The 13956-nt window shown below is 38.6% G+C and overlaps 1 protein-coding gene across 1 annotated transcript in view; it reads left to right on the top strand.

Annotated features, from left to right (window-relative positions):
- The window catches only part of FAM135B (family with sequence similarity 135 member B), a 138857-nt gene that overhangs the window by 47298 nt on the left and 77603 nt on the right, over positions 1 to 13956 (top strand). The gene's annotated exons all lie outside the window — the stretch shown is intronic.

Here is a 13956-nt window from a genome sequence, read left to right as displayed (position 1 = left end):
GATGCCCCATCCCTGGAAACACCCCAGGCCAGGCTGAAGAGGGCTCTGAGCAACCTGATCTGAGAGAAGGTGGTCCCTTCCAACCCAAACTATTCTATGATTCTATGGTACTATGATTCTATGATTCTATGATTTATGATTTTAATACAGTCACATTTAATTTGCATAGTACCACAGACCAAGTGTCTGATAGAGCTGGAACACGAGTTTCTATTTTCAAGTTCAGTGCTGAGGTCATTGGAACAGGATTAACATTCATGCCATGATTTTATTTTGTCCTTCTCAAGTCTATATTTTTTGTAATAAATAAGGGAGGAGCACAAACTCTTCACAAAACACTGGTTAATCACCTATCTGACTGTGCATGTCTTCAATTTCAATCTTGTTTTGTTAAATTGTTTCACAATAACGACACTCTTGCCTTCTGAATATAAGATTATTCCAGCTCTGACTATTGTTACAAGGTTGGCTCACAAATTGTTGGAGAGTCAATGTGATGGAAAATCTTGAAGAGCTCTCTGCAGAGAGTTTCATCTACCATTTTTGTTTGGCATGTTAAGCCTCTGCTGCTGTTTACTTACTTAAGACTAGCTGTCCAAGTAAAAGTGTGATTTAAAATATAGACATGGGGTAGGCAGTGCAAGGGGAAAGCACCTGGCTTCAGTGCACAGAAGAAAATAAGAGTAGTAATACAGGAAGAGCAATGTGATAGAAAATTACTGAATATCAGTTATACTTTCTAAAACGTCTGTCCAGAAAGTCTATAAGAACTAAATATTAACTACAGTGTTGGAATGGTTGTCGTGTTGTATGGATAAATTCTGCAGTTCTGAAGGTCTCTAGCTGCTAAACTCCTTCAACTCATGACTTGTTGTCTGCATCTCTCCTATAAAACACATAAATTCTAGGTCTAACCTCTGAATTCACACTTTTAGACTGAAAGAGAATAAAGAGGTATCCAAGATGCTGAAAAATGACAAACCTGAGCATCATCAAAATAAATTGTTTTGAAGACAATGAGCCTCTGAAACTCATTGACACTAAATACTGTTGAATTTGGTAACAGTGGACAAAGATGCATAAGAATATACAGATATTGGAAAGTGTTGTGAAACAGTGGAACAGGCTGCTCGGGGAAGTGGTTGACTCACCATGCCTGGAGGTTTAAAAGGCTCATAGACAAGATTCTTAGGGACATGATTTAGTGCTGGATTTAGTTTAGGTTGTGGTTGGACTCGATGATCTTGATGGTCTCTTCCAACTGAAATGATTCTATAATCTCAACAGGGATGTAAGAAGTGAACTGATAGGAAGTAAACATATGCCTCAATAAATTCATTTGCATGTGGAATACTAAGAAAGCAACTAGATGTCCAATACAGTATTCCACATCTTTCCCCAGAAACCAGGGAAATTTGAACAGCTCATGCAGTGTTATACAATAGTGATGATTTAGTCCTGAGAAAACCTATAATCTTCCATCTTCCATCCTTCCTTTCTTTTTTTTTCTTTTTTTTCTTTTTAATTTATTTTTTAGTTCTCCTTATAATTTATGAAGGTTTTCTACCATTTCTGCTAAAGGTTCTTGCCAAGCCTGTTTTGGATGCTTTCCAGTTTCCTGAGTTTTTCATTCTATTTGCCTTTGTGAAAAGTTCCCATCAAGTCTTTAAATTTCTTCTATTAATTTTAAATAAGAACAAGCTAACTCTTAGTCTTTTCCCCATGATTCATTCCCACAGGCTCTTATATGATTTCCCACAGCTCTCATATTCAAGGAAGCCGCCCTTACAAGGACATGGACATGTGGGAAAGCCTTATGCAAAATGCACTGTAATTTTTTTCCCCTTCTTAATATTTGTAGAACAATCTTAACCTAAATCACTATTCCCAGGGTAATGGAAAACATTTCCTTGGTTTCCAGCATTTGTAAAAGTATTGAAAAGGGAAGGGACTTGTGTGTGTGGTTTTTGCTTTACTTTTTCTCAACCCACAATTTTTCTCACTTTTACTCTTCTGGTTCTCTCGCCCTTTCCGCTGGGTGAGGGGATGAGCAAGTGGCTGTGTGGTGCTTAGGTGCTGGCTGGCATTAAGCCATGACAGTACTTTACAGGTGCTTTTCTGATTACTCTAGTGCAATATTTGCTAGGTACAATCTCCAGTCTTTGTCCTTCTCTCAGACTTTCCCACCACCAAAATCCAAAGGAACAACGCACCTAAGTGTTCCATCTCTTAATTAAAATGTGGCAACAGAAATGATGGGTTGTTTCCAAAGTTATGTCACTTAAATATATACTATTCATTTTATTATTCTGTGAGAAACTGTTTAAAAGCTAGGAAGAGAGCTGTAAGCAGCTGCAACACAGGCCTGATCTGTCATCTCTGTGAACTTTGTAAGAAGTTACAATACCTCCAGGAAACTACTCCATGGACTTCAAGTAAAATCTTGCAAATCATGTGTCCTGAATACTGTCAGCTTACATCAGAAAGCTGTATTTGTCTCATGGACTGCCCTTGGGATCATTGCTTCCAAAATTATCAGGAATGTTAATGGATAAGTTTAGAGGAAGAAGAAAAAGAGCCAATATTTTATTAAATATTTAGAAAAAAAACTTGTGAGCATGATTGTCACTAGGCAAAAGATATCTAGGGAGGTATCTGCATTGTTTATCTATTGTAAAAGCCATTAAAGACTTGTATCCCAGGTTCAGAAGTATTTCCCAGCTGAGTTAGATATAACAGTTGAAAGCAGTGTGGTGAGTATTGTAATAAAACTCAGAGTTCAACATGGCAGCTGCAGGCTGGTTAAATGAGAGACAAAGATAAGGAGAACTTAATATATGGGAAACTGATGCACAAAGATGCTTCATGATTTGCCTATTATCTCTCAAGAAGACAGTGATAGCATGGAAATCCAGATCTCACCAGTGCTGTCTAAATAGTGCTAGTGTAGCCACATATCCCTACAATGTGGTGTCCAATACAATGACAGTGCATATGTCTGTTTGGTAGTAAACACAGGATTTTCTTTACACTAGATGTGAGTTCATTCGCAATAGATTTTCAGGATTATCTTGAGCAATCTACCATAACTTTGTCCAACCATAACTTTGTCCAGGTTTGCTCACTAGAGAGTAGTGGTAATAAGACTTCTTTGGCACCTTTATTTGTCTTGGAGAGGTAAAGGCATTTAAAATTTTATGTATAGGGGAGTTTATATGAGATTTTTTGGGTAGATGGGATTTGGCCCATTTCAGCTTCAAATTCTTAGACAGGTTTTGTTCAGCAAGGTAGGTAGGATTAGATTCAGGACCTTTTGTCTTATATTGCTTAGTCCATTTAAGAACTTACTGCAGGACCATGATATGTATGCAAAGTTTATGCCAAATAAAAAGACAGACTATTCGGAAAGTGATAACAGATCCCTTTTTTGAATGACCCTCGACTTAGACTGAAGGCGATGGATAGCCTTATCAGAAAGCAGCCTGAAGAAAGAGAATAGCTAATGATACTCTTGGCACATCACAGAAAGAGAGAGCATTAATGCAGTTTAATGAAATCCCAGACAGAAAGCCAAACGGCTTGTGCCTGACATGCATTGACAAAGTATGATCAGTCTCTTGTTGATTTATGTGCATGTGTGATCCGGATGAAGCTACAGGATTTCAACTGAGATAATGTGCTTAATTAAAAAAAATGTATTGATTCAATGGCAGAAGTTGATGGAATCTAATTTGAGAAGGAAATAAATAAGGAAAAATAATTCTATTGCATTTCGGTGTTGAGCTATATAGACGGTTCACCAATTAAATCACTAATCAGACAAGAGCTGGCTGACCTAGGAAAGGAGCAAACTTGTGTCTAATCTGGATGGGAAGTTTTAAAAGATCTGCTCAAAGGAATCTTTAAATGATACAAAACATACAGCAGAACATTTTGGGTTTCAATTAACCTTATGTTTTATACGAAAAGAGTTCCTATTATAGATTAGCAATGTAGTTTGATTATTTGGAAGCTACTGCACAATGATTTTTTTATTATTATTTTTAACAAAAAATGTTTTTCAGCAAACGGAACTGCAATTTATATTGGTCTGCATGTATGTTAGTATTTAGGTGAAATTTTTATTACTTTAGCCTCTTTAGCAAGCAGACAAATCTTTGTGCAGTTTTGTTTGAGTACCCAAGTGTCATCTGTCTGCTTCAAGGGTTGTGATGACACTTATGTTGAAAATACGACACATTGACATAACTTACCTGTGGCCTGATTCTGCCAATTTCCATCACACTGACTGCTTTTCTGGAGGCCGGTTTATATTTCTTCGCCTGGAGAAACCAGTGCTGTATGTGTGAAATGCCTCCAGAACAAAGATTGTATAATAATTTGGGGAAAGTATTAGCGTCAGAAGAGGATCATCTGATTTATAGCTCATTATCTTGCCCTGGGAACTCAGCAATTTCTTCTGTCCCTTTTATGGGCAGGTAAGGATTTATGTGTGTTTTTGCACTTTCTCCCACTGTATACAAATAGCAAATCTAGTGGTCGGAATCACAGACCACCCGGGCACTGGGATCAGATCCCTCCTGAATGAGCAAGGGATCTTACCAGGTTCACTTGAATGCAGAGGAAGAATACCTTGCAAATGTGAATGTGACAAACCCACCTTTAACATCACACTAGAAATAGAACCTGCAGCCTGTAGAATGAAAGATCCTCAGCTGCAGCAGCTGCAGCTGAGGAATCAGGTCCCTTGTATCTAACAACTCTGAAGTCTGATCATAGAAATGATATGAAAGACCTTCTGACTGGTATTGTACACAAAGAGGAAAAATACTGCAGGACTTTGTAGCCTTTTTTGTGTGTTTACTTCTGTGATCCAGAGTGGAATTCGGAAACCTCTATTTAAATATGTAGGCAACTTGCCTGGCTTTTCAGAAACACTAACCAGCAGTGGTGGCTTCTTCCAGTGGGAGACTGAGGTCCTTCACCCTGAATCCTCAGGCTTTTTATTTTACAGTGGAATCTTAGGGACTACCTCTCAAATCTGACAAGTTAGATTTATTGTCAGATTTTTTATTAGACTGTCACAAAGCGTTTTACATATTTAATTCACAGAAATTTACCCTCTGAGTAAAGTGCAGCTTGCCATAATGCTGAATATAGAAGTTTTGTAAATGTACTACCTTCATCCATCACCTTCTTGAATACAGCAGGCATTGCATTAGTACATTAGGAGAGCATTTAGTTCCCAATCCATACCATTGATCAGAGGACTTGAAAGTGTTACAGCCCCATCTGCAAAATCTTTAATTTCCAGTTTGACATAAAGTCTGTGATTTCAGCTCAGGACTTTTCTGATTCAGTTGTTGTTGTGTCTGTAAAGTATATATATTCGTATTTTTATATGTATTTCAACTCTCACATATCTGAATATTTAAACACTTGGGGTGTTCCAGCTGTCAAAACATCATGTGAGGAGTGGTGAGAAAAGTGGAAAGAAATCTTCCCATTAGCAGCCAGAGGAAAAGACCAGCCAAAATGAAATTCTGGAAGTGTTCTCTTTCTTCTGTGTGCACCACACATTTACACAAAGAGGTTGTGGTGTTGTGGTGGTTATAATGAGGAGCAACTACCTGCCTGATACCTGGAATGAATTAACTTAAAACGAGCTTTTTTTTTTTTTTTTTTTTTTTAAATCCTTATTTGTACCAGAATAGTTCTAAACTTCCTGGAAGGTCAGCACGATAGCCTGAAATTGTCTTGTGATGCTGAAAGAGCTATTTAGTATTTGGGGTTTTTAAAAGGCACTTCAACTCTTCGTTTGCCATATTTAGGACTGGATTAATTTTTATCCATCAGTCTTTTCACATTACACAGAAATGCAGAGTGACATTGACACTGGAGGCGATTATAAAACATTTGCCTAAATGGTGTAGATTGACATTTATACAAATGGACATTAGACATGAAAGTGAAATCTCATTTTTAAGCTCATTCGGAGATTTATTGTTCTCTAAATGGGCAGAAATCTCTCTCCCAAAATTTAATTTTAGTATTGGATCTTTCTTCACTCCAGTTCTTCAATGCTAAAAGCCAGATAATTATCTGACAGTGCTGTTTCTTTTCTCTCTTTCACTCAGTACAACAGTACAGGGGCAGAGAAGGAAAACTCAAAACACCAAGAGCTCTGCTACAGTACATGTCAGTGGATATTTATTAGACACAGTCCCCCCTACTGATGTACTTGGCGAGAACTGTACATTGGCTCTTATTTCTCCAGCTTGTTATGAATTTCTCCCATATGTTAACACAGATATGTGTGCATCAACTGTAACTGCTGTGTATCCAAGTCCAGAAAACCAGAGAAAGCAACCATCTCAGTGTCTGGTTTGGGGGAATCTTTTATAAGGAAGAAATGAAATTTCCAGCTGAAGTTTGCAACAGTTACCACTATCTGATTAGTTGTGGTGGTGACCTATAATTAGCTCTTATTTAAGAAGGCATATGGTTCCAACAGATGGTAAAGGAAAAAAAAAAGTTAGATAAACAGGGCTATTTGCACAAGATTTTCTGGTATCCTTGGTTATATTTTGCAGTAGGGTGCAGAGGTTCTAGCAAGAGGGCATACTGTTCATTCAAGGAATGCCCTCATGTCTTCATTTTCTCTAATAAATAGAAACATTAGTATGGGCTGTAAGTGTTTAAGAATTTTGACAGTAGTAGAATAAATTAGGTGACAAGGAAATTTAGAAATTAGAAAATCCATAGGTATTTTGTAGGGGCTCCGAACACGAACCAGCTCTCCTTGTGAGTCTAGTGGGAATTTCAGATGCTGAAGACCAAGAGGCAGGACAGCCCAGAGTGTGTGTCTGTATGGTGAGGGAGGTAGCCATCCACTAGGTAGATTTGGGTTATGTTTATAGCTATAAACCAGGGTTATGTGTGCTGTAGAGATCACTCCGGTTATGAATAGGTGGGGTCCAGCTAGTCCAGACTGAGGTTTTAAAGTCAATACTATCTAGACCCTTTTATTATTGAGCTCCCTGTTCACCCATGTTAACAGACTTTTTGATTGCTTCCAATTCACTTCAGGGCGAGGTCATCTATCTCAGTTTAAACTGCCTTCTGCTGTGATTTACCAGCAGTTGACTTTCCACTAAAGCAGATTAGGAAAGATCACATGAACCGCTGACACATGTCTGCGTGGGTAGTAACATAAGGATTGTGGGTAGGGAGGTTTCAAAATGCTCACAGCTCTTTCTCAAGTGAGCGTGTTGCAATGCCCTTCATCTGTGCATGAGTGACCTGGGAGAAGGAACTCATCTACATTCAAAGGTATCGTATGTCTCTGAGGTTTTCTTGGTGGGAATCCAATTATAGAGACTATGACGGACTCCTTGTGTCTCTGAATCAATCTGAAATACAAATGTTTAAGTGTGCACTGTTATTCATAAAGAAATATTTGCAGTAAAGCTCTGTTAACAACTGCAGCACCGTGATTTTGCCAGGTTATTGAAGAGCAACTCCTTCATTAAAGCAAAGCTTAGCAGAACTATACTGTTCCGTTTACCTGAATAGCATCATAACAACACCGTTTTCTCAGACAGCAAGAGATTCAAGAAGCTGCCAGCAATTGAGTAATTATCTTGTTTCCAATGCTATAATCGTAAAGGCATTAAAGAGGGTAGATCTGAAGTTAGATCTGTTTTCCATATGGATTTTTTCCTGATGGCATAATCACTGCCTGTTCATTTTAGACCTCTCACACAATGCTCAATAAACCACAGAGAGATAATTCTGGAGAAAGCAGGATGTAAACCTGAAGTCATCTTTATAAAAAGCCATATCCCCTAAAGCTGTAATTTTATATTTGGAATTAAAAAATATGACTTTGTTCTCTGCCTAGCATGGGGGAAATGAAGCGATGTAATCTCTCCAGCAGCAGAGTGTCTGAACTGAATTGTCACATTTCCTCCTTCCTTATTTTGAAAAAGTAGCAATTACTCTTACTTCTTTGCGCTACTGAATAGAGGACAGAGTCGAGGTAAATCCTCTCTCTGCTCTTTGTCAAACTCAGAAGCTGAAGTGTACTAAAAGCAGAGGTAACACAGAGGTATAGGTATGATGTTTTCGCTTGTAATTCTCAGCAAAGCTGTAGTCAAGTCCTAAAAGTTTAACAGAAAAGTTGTATAGGAGAAAATTTGCTGTGAAGAAGGTTTTAATGTGTTTCCTCTAGGGAATACAGATTTCACATTTCATTTAGGTCTCATGCTCCTCGTTGTGTAGGGAAATACAACAATACATAAAGATATTCTTAGCAAAGTAGTAGATTTTAAAACAAACCAAGGACTGAATTCCAAGGCTTTCTTCGTGCTTCCTGTAGCTGCTAGAAGCAGAGTTAAAAAGTAATGCAAAGTGATGTAACTATAATCACACTCGCTGTGTATGGTCTGTGTAGTACTACAACTGACAACCTCTTCCTTTCTAAGTGTTGTTTTTTTCTTCAGAAACTCTCTAAAACATGCTGCCTTTTACTCATGGCTTTGAAGATACCCTGCTATCATAGGAACTTTACCTCATGAAAATTCTAGTTAGGAGATGTGCGATTAGGCATTTAAATGTTTTAAAGCCCTGAAAAAATAAATACAAACGAACAAATATACAAATACAAACAAAACTCCAGTAGGTCAGATTATATCAATATTCTTGGGCAAATCTGGGTTTCAAGTGGGAAAGTCTACTTGAAAAGGGGTTTTTTTAAACATTTATTCCAGTTTTATTTGGCTGTTATAGGCATCAGGAAGAATCACAATTGAAAATGTAATTATTAGAAAGAATCTAGAGGTTGAGCTTAGGGCATGCTAATCACTTGCAGATTGTAGAGGGCATAAAAACCAGCCAATCCTATCGCTTTGCAAACAGCAATGATTTATATGACTTACGTGGCTCTGGAGAAATTGTTCATCATCACGTCCCAGGTACACGAAGACTTTGCCTGTTCAAAATGTCTCTTTGACAGGAATCAGAGGTTGAGTTATGCACGTGTCATTGTCAGCTGATTCTGCAAAACCGAGTTCATTGTTTGTTTGCTCCTCGGAAATGTCATTGACATAGAATGACTATGAAACTCCTTGAACTATTTTTATAGAGGTTAAAAAAACACTGATGAGACGATGGTTCAAATAAAAGAGATTTAAAAGGAAGAATGGAGATAATTTAGGTATGGTGAAAGCAGAGGAAGGATGCTATGAAAGCGCAGAGTTGAAAAATGAAGAAAGTAGGATATCTAGGGATGTAAATTGGGATAATTGGCCAGTGGAGTTTGGGAGAAGGAGTGCTAACCTATCTGGTGTGTGTATTAGATCTTAGAAAAGTCAAGGGAACAGTTCTGACCGGTGGAATATTGTCAGCGTCATTGTTTATTTTTCCCTAGAAATAGTGTCCTCTCCTCGCATGAGCAGAGGTGGTGGGGAAATAACAAAAATGGGAACATTTGACAAATCACAAAAATTCAGGTCCTGTCACAGCTTTGCACGAGCTGAGAGATGCTGCCATTCTGGCCAGGCAATACTTTCAGTTGATGTACCAGTGAGTCCTTCAAGTAGAAGGGCAAGCTATTTTGGTATATCACACCTCGTCAAAACACAAATAGACTAGCACGTTAGTCAACTAAAGTTGATTTTGTTATCAACTTTATCAAATTATACCTACTTTGAACAGCAAAGCTATGGTTAAGTGAGTTTGACTAGATGTCACGCGTCTTAGTAGCGGACTGTGGTTTCTGGTGGTGTCTTTCAGGTTCTAATGCTTTTCCTTGAGGATGTTAAAACACAATTTCTTATCTGTTGCTTATTTCTTTTTACTTTCCTATCCCAACTCTCATTATATGCTCTGAGGCATTATGCAAATCTATTCTATACTATTCTATTCTATTCTATTCTATTCTATTCTATTCTATTCTATTCTATTCTTCTTCTACAGGGGCTTTCACACATCTGCCACAGACACTCACCACCATCCTCCTAGTGCCTTCCTCCTGGCAGTGGTCATCAGAACAATACAGTTTCTGTTCTCACTAAATTAGGGTGAAAATTTAAGTAACAAATTTGTTTACAGGTCATCTATCCATCAGTTTCTTCCCTGTAAAATTATCTGGACAGGTGTTTTCAGGTACCTCCAGGTTCTAAATAACAAAGCCTCTCTCTGATTCTTTAAAGGGATTAATAGTTTCTGTATGATGTGCAGCAATAACACCTAGAAATCTCCATCTATAGAAACTTCCAGATAGGAAAATTAGGCAGACTAGAGTGTATCTGGAGGAGCTTGTTAAACTGGATATGGAGACAGGAGGAAAGCGGAACATGATATAGTGACTGGCCTCTACCAGAAACGTATGCTATGTGTATGAAGGCATGCACAACTGCAAAGAGCCTTTTTTTTCATTTTCTTTTTTTAAAATGACATTACTCAGTAGTCTCTAAAGGAATTACTGGAGGTAGTGGTGGGATTGAAGTATGTTTCCTATTGAAACAATAGAAAGAGAGAAATGCATCAATAGGCTTTTCTCATTCTCTTAAATGAATGGTTGTATAGCACAACCATTCTTTTCCTGCTTGCAATTGTTCTTACAGCCCTGAGAGTTCTTTCACTTTCCAGATAATTTGAAGACCTATTCAAGGCAGAGAAGATAAGCAGTAAATGGAATGGCCACTTTGGAAAAGGAGACAGGAAAAAAGGATTCCTTCTAGCTGAAGGGACATTGTAATGTCACACATAAATCTCACGACAGGGAAATTTACTGAGCAAAAGCTCATTACCAGAAATTTAGACTTTCCTTGTTGAGTTCACTGAAGCCTAAGCCTTTGAAACTGTGGAATAAAGAGCTAAATGCAGGTTAATATAGCCTTAGCTCCAGCTCTCACCAGGCAGTAAGAGCTCTCAGCAGTTTCCACACACTACATCTGTCTTCCTTGGACCACACATGACTGCTGAGCAGCACAGGCAGAGCTCAGAGCTGTTTGCATAACCAAGGCTGTGCTAGAAAGAGGATTGGGAAAGTCTAAACTTTCAAGCTTCTCTCTCACACCATCCTATGCTTTGTGCCAAAGGAGAGAGGTGCTTGTGTGAACACAGGGGTACATCTGCTACATCTGACGGAAACACTCTGAACCTTATTGCCACTATCTGTTAGCAGAGAAGTCTGTAGGTTTAGAGAGACATGAGTGTCAGAAGGTATCACAGGAACAAAGGGAAGTCTGTAAAAGTTACTGGGATGGTGACGTTTTCATGGAGTAGACTAAAGAAGAGTATGTTTGGTGCAGGTACTACTTCTTGTTAGTGAAAGAAGCTTGAACACAGTCATACAGCCTGGTCCCTGTCTGTACCTTAAAGTGCAGAACACATCAGTGAGTGCTACTGCCTGACGGGAAACATCTACAGAGATGTTCATTCCCCTTTGCTTTGAGAGGCAGGATGCCTGCATTACCGAAAGATTTACTAAGATATGTTCATGCTGCCAAGTGCTCCTCTGAGAATATTCCTGCCACAGCCTTATGTCATACTTTAAGAGAGAAAGAAGCAGGCTGTAGCCATTAAAATAGGCAGGGATGGGTTGTGTTTGTGGGATGATTAGGCATTCGTATGTAGTCCTCTGCTAGATCTCTGCAAAGGTAGATCTCTCTGCTTAAGACTGACCAATTTTTGGGTCTATAGTATCACATTCAGTCACACTGATTTGGGAGAACCCTAACCACATATTCAGTCACACTAATTTGGGAGAACCCTAACCACTTTAGCATGTCTTTGACTTTCACCTTTCCAATTAGAGAAATGACTCTTTATGACACCTTGCAATCTAGCTCCTAAAGCAATTACACACTAGGAGGGATCTGTATAGGAGTGTGTTTGAAAAGAAAATGACATTAAATTTCCTGTCCTAGAAGAGTAGCATTATATCAATATCCAGACCAAATAACATAAAGCTTCCTTTGTCTGCCAGATAGGAATAAGAATGAATTATACCTCTAATGTGATTTTTGCAGTGTCTCTAATATGATGACGTTTAAATTAAAATAAATATGACTGCAAGCTTTTGAAGAGCTAATCAGACTGAAACATACTAGCTTAACTGGTGTAGCACAATGAAATAAATGAGTATTTATCCAGGCTGCCTGGACGTATCCATAACTATTGTGCATGATGTGTGATGGGAAGACAATAGCAGGGTGATACACTTAGGTTCTTCCTGGGTGTGCTTGGTAAAAGTGAGTAATAGGAAAATGATTTGAATGTATTCTGGATGACAGCCCTATAGCCCAGCTAATTAATTAGCACAAGTCTTTCCCCTGTTATATTGGGGGTTTGATTGTTTGTTTGTTTGTTTTCTAGTTTTGGTTTGGGTTTTTTTTGTTTGTTTATTTGTGGTTTTTTGTGTGTGTGTGTTTTGGTTTGGTTTGGTTTTTTGTTTTTTAGGTGTTTCTTTTTCTGCACTATTCTGGTTGCCGCAGGTTGGAGCCAAAAAAACCTAATTATTATAATAACAAAACTCCATTCACTTGTCTACTGGAGACTTTAGTACTTTTTTTTTTTTTAAAGTCCTTTCTCTTTTTTTTTTTTTCCCCCACAAAATCATAGAATGTCCTGAGCTGGAGGGGACCCATAAGGATCATTGAGTCCAACTCCTGTCCCCACACAGGACAACCCCACAGGTCACACCGTGTGTCTGAGGACGTTGTCCAGTCTCTTCTTGAACACTGTCAGGTTGGGGCCGTGACACCTCCCTGGGGAGCCTGTTCCAGTGTCCAGCACCCTCTGGGGGAAGAACCTTCTCCTAATGTCCAACCTAAACCTCCCCTGGCACATCTTCCCTGCCATTTTCCTACTAACCAAAGTTCACGTCAGGAAATCTTTAGTCCTGTATCAGTCTTAGCTCACTGACTTCTAATTGTAAATTATATGTGACTCTTCCACTGAAAAGCAAAGCAGTAGCTTTAGCACAGCAGAATAGAACTGTCCTGATTTGAAACTCTTGACAAACCAGCAGTCCCTGTGGCTTTCTGACCTGGTCTTATACCTTACAACAGTTCTTGGACTCAAACCAATTCTGCAATGGCCCAAATTCCCAGAAGTACTTTCTGAAAAACTATTATTCTATGTAAAAACCATGTGCCTATTGGCTTTCTGATGAGGACAGATCTCTCTCTCTTTGAAGGACTGACACCAGCACACCTTATTATAAGCACACTGTGCCAGGAGAGTTCCAAAATACCATCTGTTGAAGGACTGTATTTCAAAAGCTCAGATTCATACAGTGCTGAATGCTGGAAAGGGACAAAACTCTCTCCAAGTAACTTTTACAAGAAGTTGTTGCTCAGGGGCTATGGAAGCAGAATTAGCAGGGGATTCTTGTTAACAGTCAAGACACAACTTGAAAGTACCTAACTCTGGTGCCCAGTTGTTCATTAAACAGCCACACAGTCTTTGAAGGCTCCTCTAGAAGGGATTCACTGTAGTAAATGTTGCTGCCTCCAGTGTGGGTTTGTACAGCTAAGCAAGTTACATGGTTTTCCTGTTAGTGAAAGAAGAATTAGTCAATTAGCAGTGAACTTCAAGCAAAAATTTACCTCAATCTAAAGCATGAACTTTTTGAGTTTTTTGTCACATGAATTATGTCTTAAATTCCATATGCTTCATTGTAACCAGAATAAAATGCATACACCAGAGGCACATAAAAGTTAGGAAGGATAAATCCCACCTGAGTTTATGTGACGTTCATTTGTGTTGATGTGATACATCAGCATACAGATGAAGCTATTGACTGTCTGAATTCAGTGTGGAGAACCTTTGGCTTTTGGTTCTTGAGTTCCTCAGATTAATCCCAATTGTATGACCCAAATTGGAATCTCTGACATGGGTCAAGGGCCTGAAGAATTAGACAGAACTTTTGGCAATTTGAAAAAA

The sequence above is a fragment of the Caloenas nicobarica genome, chromosome 2 (genome assembly GCF_036013445.1).
Source record: "Caloenas nicobarica isolate bCalNic1 chromosome 2, bCalNic1.hap1, whole genome shotgun sequence".
In the NCBI taxonomy this organism is placed as follows: domain Eukaryota; kingdom Metazoa; phylum Chordata; class Aves; order Columbiformes; family Columbidae; genus Caloenas; species Caloenas nicobarica.
This window is presented reverse-complemented; position numbering and strand designations above follow the sequence as displayed.